This window comes from Lithobates pipiens, unplaced genomic scaffold (genome assembly GCF_037356315.1).
Source record: "Lithobates pipiens isolate NorthernLeopardFrog02 unplaced genomic scaffold, aLitPip1_a1.2 Scaffold_13, whole genome shotgun sequence".
NCBI classification, from domain to species: Eukaryota; Metazoa; Chordata; class Amphibia; order Anura; family Ranidae; genus Lithobates; species Lithobates pipiens.
In genome coordinates this window covers 385835551-385849730 of record NW_027507718.1, presented here as the reverse complement: position 1 = coordinate 385849730, position 14180 = coordinate 385835551, and the positions used below count along the sequence as shown (strand labels likewise).

General features: G+C 42.4%; 10 non-coding genes across 10 annotated transcripts; all 10 read left to right on the top strand.

Annotated features, from left to right (window-relative positions):
• The first annotated feature begins 577 nt into the window (after nucleotides 1-577).
• TRNAR-UCU (transfer RNA arginine (anticodon UCU)) lies at nucleotides 578-662 on the top strand. Its single transcript is given in 2 exon segments — nucleotides 578-614; nucleotides 627-662. It is a non-coding gene; the product is annotated as a tRNA-Arg (tRNA).
• Nucleotides 663-1777: 1115 nt separating this feature from the next.
• TRNAR-UCU (transfer RNA arginine (anticodon UCU)) lies at nucleotides 1778-1862 on the top strand. The gene is given in 2 exon segments: nucleotides 1778-1814; nucleotides 1827-1862. It is a non-coding gene; the product is annotated as a tRNA-Arg (tRNA).
• Nucleotides 1863-2977: 1115 nt separating this feature from the next.
• On the top strand, nucleotides 2978-3062 carry TRNAR-UCU (transfer RNA arginine (anticodon UCU)). The gene is given in 2 exon segments: nucleotides 2978-3014; nucleotides 3027-3062. It is a non-coding gene; the product is annotated as a tRNA-Arg (tRNA).
• Nucleotides 3063-5377: 2315 nt separating this feature from the next.
• TRNAR-UCU (transfer RNA arginine (anticodon UCU)) lies at nucleotides 5378-5462 on the top strand. The gene is given in 2 exon segments: nucleotides 5378-5414; nucleotides 5427-5462. It is a non-coding gene; the product is annotated as a tRNA-Arg (tRNA).
• Nucleotides 5463-7772: 2310 nt separating this feature from the next.
• On the top strand, nucleotides 7773-7857 carry TRNAR-UCU (transfer RNA arginine (anticodon UCU)). The gene is given in 2 exon segments: nucleotides 7773-7809; nucleotides 7822-7857. It is a non-coding gene; the product is annotated as a tRNA-Arg (tRNA).
• Nucleotides 7858-8972: 1115 nt separating this feature from the next.
• On the top strand, nucleotides 8973-9057 carry TRNAR-UCU (transfer RNA arginine (anticodon UCU)). Its single transcript is given in 2 exon segments — nucleotides 8973-9009; nucleotides 9022-9057. It is a non-coding gene; the product is annotated as a tRNA-Arg (tRNA).
• Nucleotides 9058-10172: 1115 nt separating this feature from the next.
• On the top strand, nucleotides 10173-10257 carry TRNAR-UCU (transfer RNA arginine (anticodon UCU)). Its single transcript is given in 2 exon segments — nucleotides 10173-10209; nucleotides 10222-10257. It is a non-coding gene; the product is annotated as a tRNA-Arg (tRNA).
• Nucleotides 10258-11372: 1115 nt separating this feature from the next.
• Nucleotides 11373-11457, top strand: TRNAR-UCU (transfer RNA arginine (anticodon UCU)). The gene is given in 2 exon segments: nucleotides 11373-11409; nucleotides 11422-11457. It is a non-coding gene; the product is annotated as a tRNA-Arg (tRNA).
• Nucleotides 11458-12572: 1115 nt separating this feature from the next.
• TRNAR-UCU (transfer RNA arginine (anticodon UCU)) lies at nucleotides 12573-12657 on the top strand. The gene is given in 2 exon segments: nucleotides 12573-12609; nucleotides 12622-12657. It is a non-coding gene; the product is annotated as a tRNA-Arg (tRNA).
• A 1115-nt stretch (nucleotides 12658-13772) lies between these two features.
• TRNAR-UCU (transfer RNA arginine (anticodon UCU)) lies at nucleotides 13773-13857 on the top strand. The gene is given in 2 exon segments: nucleotides 13773-13809; nucleotides 13822-13857. It is a non-coding gene; the product is annotated as a tRNA-Arg (tRNA).
• Nucleotides 13858-14180: the final 323 nt, after the last annotated feature.

The following is a 14180-nucleotide window of genomic DNA, read 5'->3' as shown; positions in this document are numbered from 1 at the left end:
CTTGGCTTCCGTTCTCCCAACAAATCAAATTCAAAATACTAAGGGCATAAAAAGCTTCCCACAACTCTGCCTCTAGCTACATCATTAACCTTATCATATAGTATCAAATAAACCACCCTGTTCTCTGCTTCCAAGAACTCCTGTTTGCTAGCTCCCTCAACACTTCATCCCATGCTGTCCTCTGGGATTTTCCCATGGACTATCCCATCCTCTCAGATTCCCTACACCAATCTATATGGCTATTTCCCTGTCTGTATGCTTCAGGTGATCCCTGCAAACTCATCTATTCAGGATAGTCTTTCCTGCCATCACCTAATTGCTGAGCTCTTCCTTTCTCCAACAACTAATCAACGGTACAAATATTTCTACTTAACATGACCTCCGGTTCCCACTTAAATATCAAAAGATATTGCACTAAGGCACATGCCCAAGCAGGTAAATTTAAATATTAAACTGTATCTGGACCAGATCTTGAGCTCATCCCTATTATTTAGCAGTGACCATTATTCAATTGTGTTTATTTGTTATGACTTGAATAGTTCCTCAGGCAAGTTCCTCTAACAAAGTCTTCAGAGAGGGCTCTGTGGCGCAATGGATAGCGCATTGGACTTCTAGTTGGTGTAGTAATTCAAAGGTTGTGGGTTCGAGTCCCACCAGAGTCGGTTTTATATAGTCATTCTTCATAGTGATGCTGCTCTAATGCTTTATAAAGTAATGGATTACATTCATAAGGGAGCTTTATTGACGTGGATTTGCTGCACAAGTTAACGATAGAGCCTAGTGGTTTAGGCTTCTCTTGAGAGTTGATATCAGCAAAATTGGAAGTACCCTGTGCAATTCAGAGCAAAGAGAGGGAATGGTAAGCTAACCTGCGTTATATTGTTCCCTTCCCTCATGCCCGGTGCAAGCTGTAATTCTTTATGTACCCTTTTGTCAGCCCCACAACTATTTACTGTCTAAATCTCGCTACCTTCCCCACAATAAGAATTCCAAAGAATGCCCCATTTTTACCAATGACACCACCAAACTTCCACTTCACTCCCGTGATATCTCTCGACTATTGCAACTCCTTACTCTATGGCCTGCCTCTAAACAGACCATTCCCCCTTCAGTCTATCTGATTCGCTACTGCCAGTTGTATCCCCCTTACCAACCATTTACTAGTAGAGGTGTCAGCCACCCGATCTCTGCCAATCTCTCCTTGGCTTCCGTTCTCCCAACAAATCAAATTCAAAATACTAAGGGCATAAAAAGCTTCCCACAACTCTGCCTCTAGCTACATCATTAACCTTATCATATAGTATCAAATAAACCACCCTGTTCTCTGCTTCCAAGAACTCCTGTTTGCTAGCTCCCTCAACACTTCATCCCATGCTGTCCTCTGGGATTTTCCCATGGACTATCCCATCCTCTCAGATTCCCTACACCAATCTATATGGCTATTTCCCTGTCTGTATGCTTCAGGTGATCCCTGCAAACTCATCTATTCAGGATAGTCTTTCCTGCCATCACCTAATTGCTGAGCTCTTCCTTTCTCCAACAACTAATCAACGGTACAAATATTTCTACTTAACATGACCTCCGGTTCCCACTTAAATATCAAAAGATATTGCACTAAGGCACATGCCCAAGCAGGTAAATTTAAATCTTAAACTGTATCTGGACCAGATCTTGAGCTCATCCCTATTATTTAGCAGTGACCATTATTCAATTGTGTTTATTTGTTATGACTTGAATAGTTCCTCAGGCAAGTTCCTCTAACAAAGTCTTCAGAGAGGGCTCTGTGGCGCAATGGATAGCGCATTGGACTTCTAGTTGGTGTAGTAATTCAAAGGTTGTGGGTTCGAGTCCCACCAGAGTCGGTTTTATATAGTCATTCTTCATAGTGATGCTGCTCTAATGCTTTATAAAGTAATGGATTACATTCATAAGGGAGCTTTATTGACGTGGATTTGCTGCACAAGTTAACGATAGAGCCTAGTGGTTTAGGCTTCTCTTGAGAGTTGATATCAGCAAAATTGGAAGTACCCTGTGCAATTCAGAGCAAAGAGAAGGAATGGTAAGCTAACCTGCATTATATTGTTCCCTTCCCTCATGCCCGGTGCAAGCTGTAATTCTTTATGTACCCTTTTGTCAGCCCCACAACTATTTACTGTCTAAATCTCGCTACCTTCCCCACAATAAGAATTCCAAAGAATGCCCCATTTTTACCAATGACACCACCAAACTTCCACTTCACTCCCGTGATATCTCTCGACTATTGCAACTCCTTACTCTATGGCCTGCCTCTAAACAGACCATTCGCCCTTCAGTCTATCTGATTCGCTACTGCCAGTGGTATCCCCCTTACCAACCATTTACTAGTAGAGGTGTCAGCCACCCGATCTCTGCCAATCTCTCCTTGGCTTCCGTTCTCCCAACAAATCAAATTCAAAATACTAAGGGCATAAAAAGCTTCCCACAACTCTGCCTCTAGCTACATCATTAACCTTATCATATAGTATCAAATAAACCACCCTGTTCTCTGCTTCCAAGAACTCCTGTTCGCTAGCTCCCTCAACACTTCATCCCATGCTGTCCTCTGGGATATTCCCATGGACTATCCCATCCTCTCAAATTCCCTACACCAATCTATATGGCTATTTCCCTGTCTGTATGCTTCAGGTGATCCCTGCAAACTCATCTATTCAGGATAGTCTTTCCTGCCATCACCTAATTGCTGAGCTCTTCCTTTCTCCAACAACTAATCAACGGTACAAATATTTCTACTTAACATGACCTCCGGTTCCCACTTAAATATCAAAAGATATTGCACTAAGGCACATGCCCAAGCAGGTAAATTTAAATCTTAAACTGTATCTGGACCAGATCTTGAGCTCATCCCTATTATTTAGCAGTGACCATTATTCAATTGTGTTTATTTGTTACGACTTGAATAGTTCCTCAGGCAAGTTCCTCTAACCAAGTCTTCAGAGAGGGCTCTGTGGCGCAATGGATAGCGCATTGGACTTCTACTTAGTGTAGTAATTCAAAGGTTGTGGGTTCGAGTCCCACCAGAGTCGGTTTTATATAGTCATTCTTCATAGTGATGCTGCTCTAATGCTTTATAATGTAATGGATTACATTCATAAGGGAGCTTTATTGACGTGGATTTGCTGCACAAGTTAACGATAGAGCCTAGTGGTTTAGGCTTCTCTTGAGAGTTGATATCAGCAAAATTGGAAGTACCCTGTGCAATTCAGAGCAAAGAGAGGGAATGGTAAGCTAACCTGCGTTATATTGTTCCCTTCCCTCATGCCCGGTGCAAGCTGTAATTCTTTATGTACCCTTTTGTCAGCCCCACAACTATTTACTGTCTAAATCTCGCTACCTTCCCCACAATAAGAATTCCAAAGAATGCCCCATTTTTACCAATGACACCACCAAACTTCCACTTCACTCCCGTGATATCTCTCGACTATTGCAACTCCTTACTCTATGGCCTGCCTCTAAACAGACCATTCGCCCTTCAGTCTATCTGATTCGCTACTGCCAGTTGTATCCCCCTTACCAACCATTTACTAGTAGAGGTGTCAGCCACCCGATCTCTGCCAATCTCTCCTTGGCTTCCGTTCTCCCAACAAATCAAATTCAAAATACTAAGGGCATAAAAAGCTTCCCACAACTCTGCCTCTAGCTACATCATTAACCTTATCATATAGTATCAAATAAACCACCCTGTTCTCTGCTTCCAAGAACTCCTGTTCGCTAGCTCCCTCAACACTTCATCCCATGCTGTCCTCTGGGATTTTCCCATGGACTATCCCATCCTCTCAAATTCCCTACACCAATCTATATGGCTATTTCCCTGTCTGTATGCTTCAGGTGATCCCTGCAAACTCATCTATTCAGGATAGTCTTTCCTGCCATCACCTAATTGCTGAGCTCTTCCTTTCTCCAACAACTAATCAACGGTACAAATATTTCTACTTAACATGACCTCCGGTTCCCACTTAAATATCAAAAGATATTGCACTAAGGCACATGCCCAAGCAGGTAAATTTAAATCTTAAACTGTATCTGGACCAGATCTTGAGCTCATCCCTATTATTTAGCAGTGACCATTATTCAATTGTGTTTATTTGTTACGACTTGAATAGTTCCTCAGGCAAGTTCCTCTAACAAAGTCTTCAGAGAGTGCTCTGTGGCTCAATGGATAGCGCATTGGACTTCTAGTTGGTGTAGTAATTCAAAGGTTGTGGGTTCGAGTCCCACCAGAGTTGGTTTTATATAGTCATTCTTCATAGTGATGCTGCTCTATTGCTTTATAAAGTAATGGATTACATTCATAAGGGAGCTTTATTGACGTGGATTTGCTGCACAAGTTAACGATAGAGCCTAGTGGTTTAGGCTTCTCTTGAGAGTTGATATCAGCAAAATTGGAAGTACCCTGTGCAATTCAGAGCAAAGAGAGGGAATGGTAAGCTAACCTGCGTTATATTGTTCCCTTCCCTCATGCCCGGTGCAAGCTGTAATTCTTTATGTACCCTTTTGTCAGCCCCACAACTATTTACTGTCTAAATCTCGCTACCTTCCCCACAATAAGAATTCCAAAGAATGCCCCATTTTTACCAATGACACCACCAAACTTCCACTTCACTCCCGTGATATCTCTCGACTATTGCAACTCCTTACTCTATGGCCTGCCTCTAAACAGACCATTCCCCCTTCAGTCTATCTGATTCGCTACTGCCAGTTGTATCCCCCTTACCAACCATTTACTAGTAGAGGTGTCAGCCACCCGATCTCTGCCAATCTCTCCTTGGCTTCCGTTCTCCCAACAAATCAAATTCAAAATACTAAGGGCATAAAAAGCTTCCCACAACTCTGCCTCTAGCTACATCATTAACCTTATCATATAGTATCAAATAAACCACCCTGTTCTCTGCTTCCAAGAACTCCTGTTTGCTAGCTCCCTCAACACTTCATCCCATGCTGTCCTCTGGGATTTTCCCATGGACTATCCCATCCTCTCAGATTCCCTACACCAATCTATATGGCTATTTCCCTGTCTGTATGCTTCAGGTGATCCCTGCAAACTCATCTATTCAGGATAGTCTTTCCTGCCATCACCTAATTGCTGAGCTCTTCCTTTCTCCAACAACTAATCAACGGTACAAATATTTCTACTTAACATGACCTCCGGTTCCCACTTAAATATCAAAAGATATTGCACTAAGGCACATGCCCAAGCAGGTAAATTTAAATATTAAACTGTATCTGGACCAGATCTTGAGCTCATCCCTATTATTTAGCAGTGACCATTATTCAATTGTGTTTATTTGTTATGACTTGAATAGTTCCTCAGGCAAGTTCCTCTAACAAAGTCTTCAGAGAGGGCTCTGTGGCGCAATGGATAGCGCATTGGACTTCTAGTTGGTGTAGTAATTCAAAGGTTGTGGGTTCGAGTCCCACCAGAGTCGGTTTTATATAGTCATTCTTCATAGTGATGCTGCTCTAATGCTTTATAAAGTAATGGATTACATTCATAAGGGAGCTTTATTGACGTGGATTTGCTGCACAAGTTAACGATAGAGCCTAGTGGTTTAGGCTTCTCTTGAGAGTTGATATCAGCAAAATTGGAAGTACCCTGTGCAATTCAGAGCAAAGAGAGGGAATGGTAAGCTAACCTGCGTTATATTGTTCCCTTCCCTCATGCCCGGTGCAAGCTGTAATTCTTTATGTACCCTTTTGTCAGCCCCACAACTATTTACTGTCTAAATCTCGCTACCTTCCCCACAATAAGAATTCCAAAGAATGCCCCATTTTTACCAATGACACCACCAAACTTCCACTTCACTCCCGTGATATCTCTCGACTATTGCAACTCCTTACTCTATGGCCTGCCTCTAAACAGACCATTCCCCCTTCAGTCTATCTGATTCGCTACTGCCAGTTGTATCCCCCTTACCAACCATTTACTAGTAGAGGTGTCAGCCACCCGATCTCTGCCAATCTCTCCTTGGCTTCCGTTCTCCCAACAAATCAAATTCAAAATACTAAGGGCATAAAAAGCTTCCCACAACTCTGCCTCTAGCTACATCATTAACCTTATCATATAGTATCAAATAAACCACCCTGTTCTCTGCTTCCAAGAACTCCTGTTTGCTAGCTCCCTCAACACTTCATCCCATGCTGTCCTCTGGGATTTTCCCATGGACTATCCCATCCTCTCAGATTCCCTACACCAATCTATATGGCTATTTCCCTGTCTGTATGCTTCAGGTGATCCCTGCAAACTCATCTATTCAGGATAGTCTTTCCTGCCATCACCTAATTGCTGAGCTCTTCCTTTCTCCAACAACTAATCAACGGTACAAATATTTCTACTTAACATGACCTCCGGTTCCCACTTAAATATCAAAAGATATTGCACTAAGGCACATGCCCAAGCAGGTAAATTTAAATATTAAACTGTATCTGGACCAGATCTTGAGCTCATCCCTATTATTTAGCAGTGACCATTATTCAATTGTGTTTATTTGTTACGACTTGAATAGTTCCTCAGGCAAGTTCCTCTAACTAAGTCTTCAGAGAGGGCTCTGCAATGGATAGCGCATTGGACTTCTAGTTGGTGTAGTAATTCAAAGGTTGTGGGTTCGAGTCCCACCAGAGTCGGTTTTATATAGTCATTCTTCATAGTGATGCTGCTCTAATGCTTTATAAAGTAATGGATTACATTTATAAGGGAGCTTTATTGACGTGGATTTGCTGCACAAGTTAACAATAGAGCCTAGTGGTTTAGGCTGCTCTTGAGAGTTGATATCAGCAAAATTGGAAGTACCCTGTGCAATTCAGAGCAAAGAGAGGGAATGGTAAGCTAACCTGCGTTATATTGTTCCCTTCCCTCATGCCCGGTGCAAGCTGTAATTCTTTATGTACCCTTTTGTCAGCCCCACAACTATTTACTCTCTAAATCTCGCTACCTTCCCCACAATAAGAATTCCAAAGAATGCACCATTTTTACCAATGACACCACCAAACTTCCACTTCACTCCCGTGATATCTCTGGACTATTGCAACTCCTTACTCTATGGCCTGCCTCTAAACAGACCATTCCCCCTTCAGTCTATCTGATTCGCTACTGCCAGTTGTATCCCCCTTACCAACCATTTACTAGTAGAGGTGTCAGCCACCCGATCTCTGCCAATCTCTCCTTGGCTTCCGTTCTCCCAACAAATCAAATTCAAAATACTAAGGGCATAAAAAGCTTCCCACAACTCTGCCTCTAGCTACATCATTAACCTTATCATATAGTATCAAATAAACCACCCTGTTCTCTGCTTCCAAGAACTCCTGTTCGCTAGCTCCCTCAACACTTCATCCCATGCTGTCCTCTGGGATTTTCCCATGGACTATCCCATCCTCTCAGATTCCCTACACCAATCTATATGGCTATTTCCCTGTCTGTATGCTTCAGGTGATCCCTGCAAACTCATCTATTCAGGATAGTCTTTCCTGCAATCACCTAATTGCTGAGCTCTTCCTTTCTCCAACAACTAATCAACGGTACAAATATTTCTACTTAACATGACCTCCGGTTCCCACTTAAATATCAAAAGATATTGCACTAAGGCACATGCCCAAGCAGGTAAATTTAAATCTTAAACTGTATCTGGACCAGATCTTGAGCTCATTCCTATTATTTAGCAGTGACCATTATTCAATTGTGTTTATTTGTCACGACTTGAATAGTTCCTCAGGCAAGTTCCTCTAACAAAGTCTTCAGAGAGGGCTCTGTGGCGCAATGGATAGCGCATTGGACTTCTAGTTGGTGTAGTAATTCAAAGGTTGTGGGTTCGAGTCCCACCAGAGTCGGTTTTATATAGTCATTCTTCATAGTGATGCTGCTCTAATGCTTTATAAAGTAATGGATTACATTCATAAGGGAGCTTTATTGACGTGGATTTGCTGCACAAGTTAACGATAGAGCCTAGTGGTTTAGGCTTCTCTTGAGAGTTGATATCAGCAAAATTGGAAGTACCCTGTGCAATTCAGAGCAAAGAGAAGGAATGGTAAGCTAACCTGCATTATATTGTTCCCTTCCCTCATGCCCGGTGCAAGCTGTAATTCTTTATGTACCCTTTTGTCAGCCCCACAACTATTTACTGTCTAAATCTCGCTACCTTCCCCACAATAAGAATTCCAAAGAATGCCCCATTTTTACCAATGACACCACCAAACTTCCACTTCACTCCCGTGATATCTCTCGACTATTGCAACTCCTTACTCTATGGCCTGCCTCTAAACAGACCATTCGCCCTTCAGTCTATCTGATTCGCTACTGCCAGTGGTATCCCCCTTACCAACCATTTACTAGTAGAGGTGTCAGCCACCCGATCTCTGCCAATCTCTCCTTGGCTTCCGTTCTCCCAACAAATCAAATTCAAAATACTAAGGGCATAAAAAGCTTCCCACAACTCTGCCTCTAGCTACATCATTAACCTTATCATATAGTATCAAATAAACCACCCTGTTCTCTGCTTCCAAGAACTCCTGTTCGCTAGCTCCCTCAACACTTCATCCCATGCTGTCCTCTGGGATTTTCCCATGGACTATCCCATCCTCTCAAATTCCCTACACCAATCTATATGGCTATTTCCCTGTCTGTATGCTTCAGGTGATCCCTGCAAACTCATCTATTCAGGATAGTCTTTCCTGCCATCACCTAATTGCTGAGCTCTTCCTTTCTCCAACAACTAATCAACGGTACAAATATTTCTACTTAACATGACCTCCGGTTCCCACTTAAATATCAAAAGATATTGCACTAAGGCACATGCCCAAGCAGGTAAATTTAAATCTTAAACTGTATCTGGACCAGATCTTGAGCTCATCCCTATTATTTAGCAGTGACCATTATTCAATTGTGTTTATTTGTTACGACTTGAATAGTTCCTCAGGCAAGTTGCTCTAACAAAGTGTTCAGAGATGGCTCTGTGGCGCAATGGATAGCGCATTGGACTTCTAGTTGGTGTAGTAATTCAAAGGTTGTGGGTTCGAGTCCCACCAGAGTCGGTTTTATATAGTCATTTTTCATAGTGATGCTGCTCTAATGCTTTATAAAGTAATGGATTACATTCATAAGGGAGCTTTATTGACGTGGATTTGCTGCACAAGTTAACGATAGAGCCTAGTGGTTTAGGCTTCTCTTGAGAGTTGATATCAGCAAAATTGGAAGTACCCTGTGCAATTCAGAGCAAAGAGAGGGAATGGTAAGCTAACCTGCGTTATATTGTTCCCTTCCCTCATGCCCGGTGCAAGCTGTAATTCTTTATGTACCCTTTTGTCAGCCCCACAACTATTTACTGTCTAAATCTCGCTACCTTCCCCACAATAAGAATTCCAAAGAATGCCCCATTTTTAACAATGACACCACCAAACTTCCACTTCACTCCCGTGATATCTCTCGACTATTGCAACTCCTTACTCTATGGCCTGCCTCTAAACAGACCATTCCCCCTTCAGTCTATCTGATTCGCTACTGCCAGTTGTATCCCCCTTACCAACCATTTACTAGTAGAGGTGTCAGCCACCCGATCTCTGCCAATCTCTCCTTGGCTTCCGTTCTCCCAACAAATCAAATTCAAAATACTAAGGGCATAAAAAGCTTCCCACAACTCTGCCTCTAGCTACATCATTAACCTTATCATATAGTATCAAATAAACCACCCTGTTCTCTGCTTCCAAGAACTCCTGTTCGCTAGCTCCCTCAACACTTCATCCCATGCTGTCCTCTGGGATTTTCCCATGGACTATCCCATCCTCTCAGATTCCCTACACCAATCTATATGGCTATTTCCCTGTCTGTATGCTTCAGGTGATCCCTGCAAACTCATCTATTCAGGATAGTCTTTCCTGCCATCACCTAATTGCTGAGCTCTTCCTTTCTCCAACAACTAATCAACGGTACAAATATTTCTACTTAACATGACCTCCGGTTCCCACTTAAATATCAAAAGATATTGCACTAAGGCACATGCCCAAGCAGGTAAATTTAAATCTTAAACTGTATCTGGACCAGATCTTGAGCTCATCCCTATTATTTAGCAGTGACCATTATTCAATTGTGTTTATTTGTTATGACTTGAATAGTTCCTCAGGCAAGTTCCTCTAACAAAGTCTTCAGAGAGGGCTCTGTGGCGCAATGGATAGCGCATTGGACTTCTAGTTGGTGTAGTAATTCAAAGGTTGTGGGTTCGAGTCCCACCAGAGTCGGTTTTATATAGTCATTCTTCATAGTGATGCTGCTCTAATGCTTTATAAAGTAATGGATTACATTCATAAGGGAGCTTTATTGACGTGGATTTGCTGCACAAGTTAACGATAGAGCCTAGTGGTTTAGGCTTCTCTTGAGAGTTGATATCAGCAAAATTGGAAGTACCCTGTGCAATTCAGAGCAAAGAGAGGGAATGGTAAGCTAACCTGCGTTATATTGTTCCCTTCCCTCATGCCCGGTGCAAGCTGTAATTCTTTATGTAGCCTTTTGTCAGCCCCACAACTATTTACTGTCTAAATCTCGCTACCTTCCCCACAATAAGAATTCCAAAGAATGCCCCATTTTTACCAATGACACCACCAAACTTCCACTTCACTCCCGTGATATCTCTCGACTATTGCAACTCCTTACTCTATGGCCTGCCTCTAAACAGACCATTCGCCCTTCAGTCTATCTGATTCGCTACTGCCAGTTGTATCCCCCTTACCAACCATTTACTAGTAGAGGTGTCAGCCACCCGATCTCTGCCAATCTCTCCTTGGCTTCCGTTCTCCCAACAAATCAAATTCAAAATACTAAGGGCATAAAAAGCTTCCCACAACTCTGCCTCTAGCTACATCATTAATCTTATCATATAGTATCAAATAAACCACCCTGTTCTCTGCTTCCAAGAACTCCTGTTCGCTAGCTCCCTCAACACTTCATCCCATGCTGTCCTCTGGGATTTTCCCATGGACTATCCCATCCTCTCAGATTCCCTACACCAATCTATATGGCTATTTCCCTGTCTGTATGCTTCAGGTGATCCCTGCAAACTCATCTATTCAGGATAGTCTTTCCTGCCATCACCTAATTGCTGAGCTCTTCCTTTCTCCAACAACTAATCAACGGTACAAATATTTCTACTTAACATGACCTCCGGTTCCCACTTAAATATCAAAAGATATTGCACTAAGGCACATGCCCAAGCAGGTAAATTTAAATCTTAAACTGTATCTGGACCAGATCTTGAGCTCATCCCTATTATTTAGCAGTGACCATTATTCAATTGTGTTTATTTGTTACGACTTGAATAGTTCCTCAGGCAAGTTGCTCTAACAAAGTGTTCAGAGATGGCTCTGTGGCGCAATGGATAGCGCATTGGACTTCTAGTTGGTGTAGTAATTCAAAGGTTGTGGGTTCGAGTCCCACCAGAGTCGGTTTTATATAGTCATTTTTCATAGTGATGCTGCTCTAATGCTTTATAAAGTAATGGATTACATTCATAAGGGAGCTTTATTGACGTGGATTTGCTGCACAAGTTAACGATAGAGCCTAGTGGTTTAGGCTTCTCTTGAGAGTTGATATCAGCAAAATTGGAAGTACCCTGTGCAATTCAGAGCAAAGAGAGGGAATGGTAAGCTAACCTGCGTTATATTGTTCCCTTCCCTCATGCCCGGTGCAAGCTGTAATTCTTTATGTACCCTTTTGTCAGCCCCACAACTATTTACTGTCTAAATCTCGCTACCTTCCCCACAATAAGAATTCCAAAGAATGCCCCATTTTTAACAATGACACCACCAAACTTCCACTTCACTCCCGTGATATCTCTCGACTATTGCAACTCCTTACTCTATGGCCTGCCTCTAAACAGACCATTCCCCCTTCAGTCTATCTGATTCGCTACTGCCAGTTGTATCCCCCTTACCAACCATTTACTAGTAGAGGTGTCAGCCACCCGATCTCTGCCAATCTCTCCTTGGCTTCCGTTCTCCCAACAAATCAAATTCAAAATACTAAGGGCATAAAAAGCTTCCCACAACTCTGCCTCTAGCTACATCATTAACCTTATCATATAGTATCAAATAAACCACCCTGTTCTCTGCTTCCAAGAACTCCTGTTCGCTAGCTCCCTCAACACTTCATCCCATGCTGTCCTCTGGGATTTTCCCATGGACTATCCCATCCTCTCAGATTCCCTACACCAATCTATATGGCTATTTCCCTGTCTGTATGCTTCAGGTGATCCCTGCAAACTCATCTATTCAGGATAGTCTTTCCTGCCATCACCTAATTGCTGAGCTCTTCCTTTCTCCAACAACTAATCAACGGTACAAATATTTCTACTTAACATGACCTCCGGTTCCCACTTAAATATCAAAAGATATTGCACTAAGGCACATGCCCAAGCAGGTAAATTTAAATCTTAAACTGTATCTGGACCAGATCTTGAGCTCATCCCTATTATTTAGCAGTGACCATTATTCAATTGTGTTTATTTGTTATGACTTGAATAGTTCCTCAGGCAAGTTCCTCTAACGAAGTCTTCAGAGAGGGCTCTGTGGCGCAATGGATAGCGCATTGGACTTCTAGTTGGTGTAGTAATTCAAAGGTTGTGGGTTCGAGTCCCACCAGAGTCGGTTTTATATAGTCATTTTTCATAGTGATGCTGCTCTAATGCTTTATAAAGTAATGGATTACATTCATAAGGGAGCTTTATTGACGTGGATTTGCTGCACAAGTTAACGATAGAGCCTAGTGGTTTAGGCTTCTCTTGAGAGTTGATATCAGCAAAATTGGAAGTACCCTGTGCAATTCAGAGCAAAGAGAGGGAATGGTAAGCTAACCTGCGTTATATTGTTCCCTTCCCTCATGCCCGGTGCAAGCTGTAATTCTTTATGTACCCTTTTGTCAGCCCCACAACTATTTACTGTCTAAATCTCGCTACCTTCCCCACAATAAGAATTCCAAAGAATGCCCCATTTTTACCAATGACACCACCAAACTTCCACTTCACTCCCGTGATATCTCTCGACTATTGCAACTCCTTACTCTGTGGCCTGCCTCTAAACAGACCATTCCCCCTTCAGTCTATCTGATTCGCTACTGCCAGTTGTATCCCCCTTACCAACCATTTACTAGTAGAGGTGTCAGCCACCCGATCTCTGCCAATCTCTCCTTGGCTTCCGTTCTCCCAACAAATCAAATTCAAAATACTAAGGGCATAAAAAGCTTCCCACAACTCTGCCTCTAGCTACATCATTAACCTTATCATATAGTATCAAATAAACCACCCTGTTCTCTGCTTCCAAGAACTCCTGTTCGCTAGCTCCCTCAACACTTCATCCCATGCTGTCCTCTGGGATTTTCCCATGGACTATCCCATCCTCTCAGATTCCCTACACCAATCTATATGGCTATTTCCCTGTCTGTATGCTTCAGGTGATCCCTGCAAACTCATCTATTCAGGATAGTCTTTCCTGCCATCACCTAATTGCTGAGCTCTTCCTTTCTCCAACAACTAATCAACGGTACAAATATTTCTACTTAACATGACCTCCGGTTCCCACTTAAATATCAAAACATATTGCACTAAGGCACATGCCCAAGCAGGTAAATTTAAATCTTAAACTGTATCTGGACCAGATCTTGAGCTCATCCCTATTATTTAGCAGTGACCATTATTCAATTGTGTTTATTTGTTATGACTTGAATAGTTCCTCAGGCAAGTTCCTCTAACAAAGTCTTCAGAGAGGGCTCTGTGGCGCAATGGATAGCGCATTGGACTTCTAGTTGGTGTAGTAATTCAAAGGTTGTGGGTTCGAGTCCCACCAGAGTCGGTTTTATATAGTCATTCTTCATAGTGATGCTGCTCTAATGCTTTATAAAGTAATGGATTACATTCATAAGGGAGCTTTATTGACGTGGATTTGCTGCACAAGTTAACGATAGAGCCTAGTGGTTTAGGCTTCTCTTGAGAGTTGATATCAGCAAAATTGGAAGTACCCTGTGCAATTCAGAGCAAAGAGAGGGAATGGTAAGCTAACCTGCGTTATATTGTTCCCTTCCCTCATGCCCGGTGCAAGCTGTAATTCTTTATGTAGCCTTTTGTCAGCCCCACAACTATTTACTGTCTAAATCTCGCTACCTTCCCCACAATAAG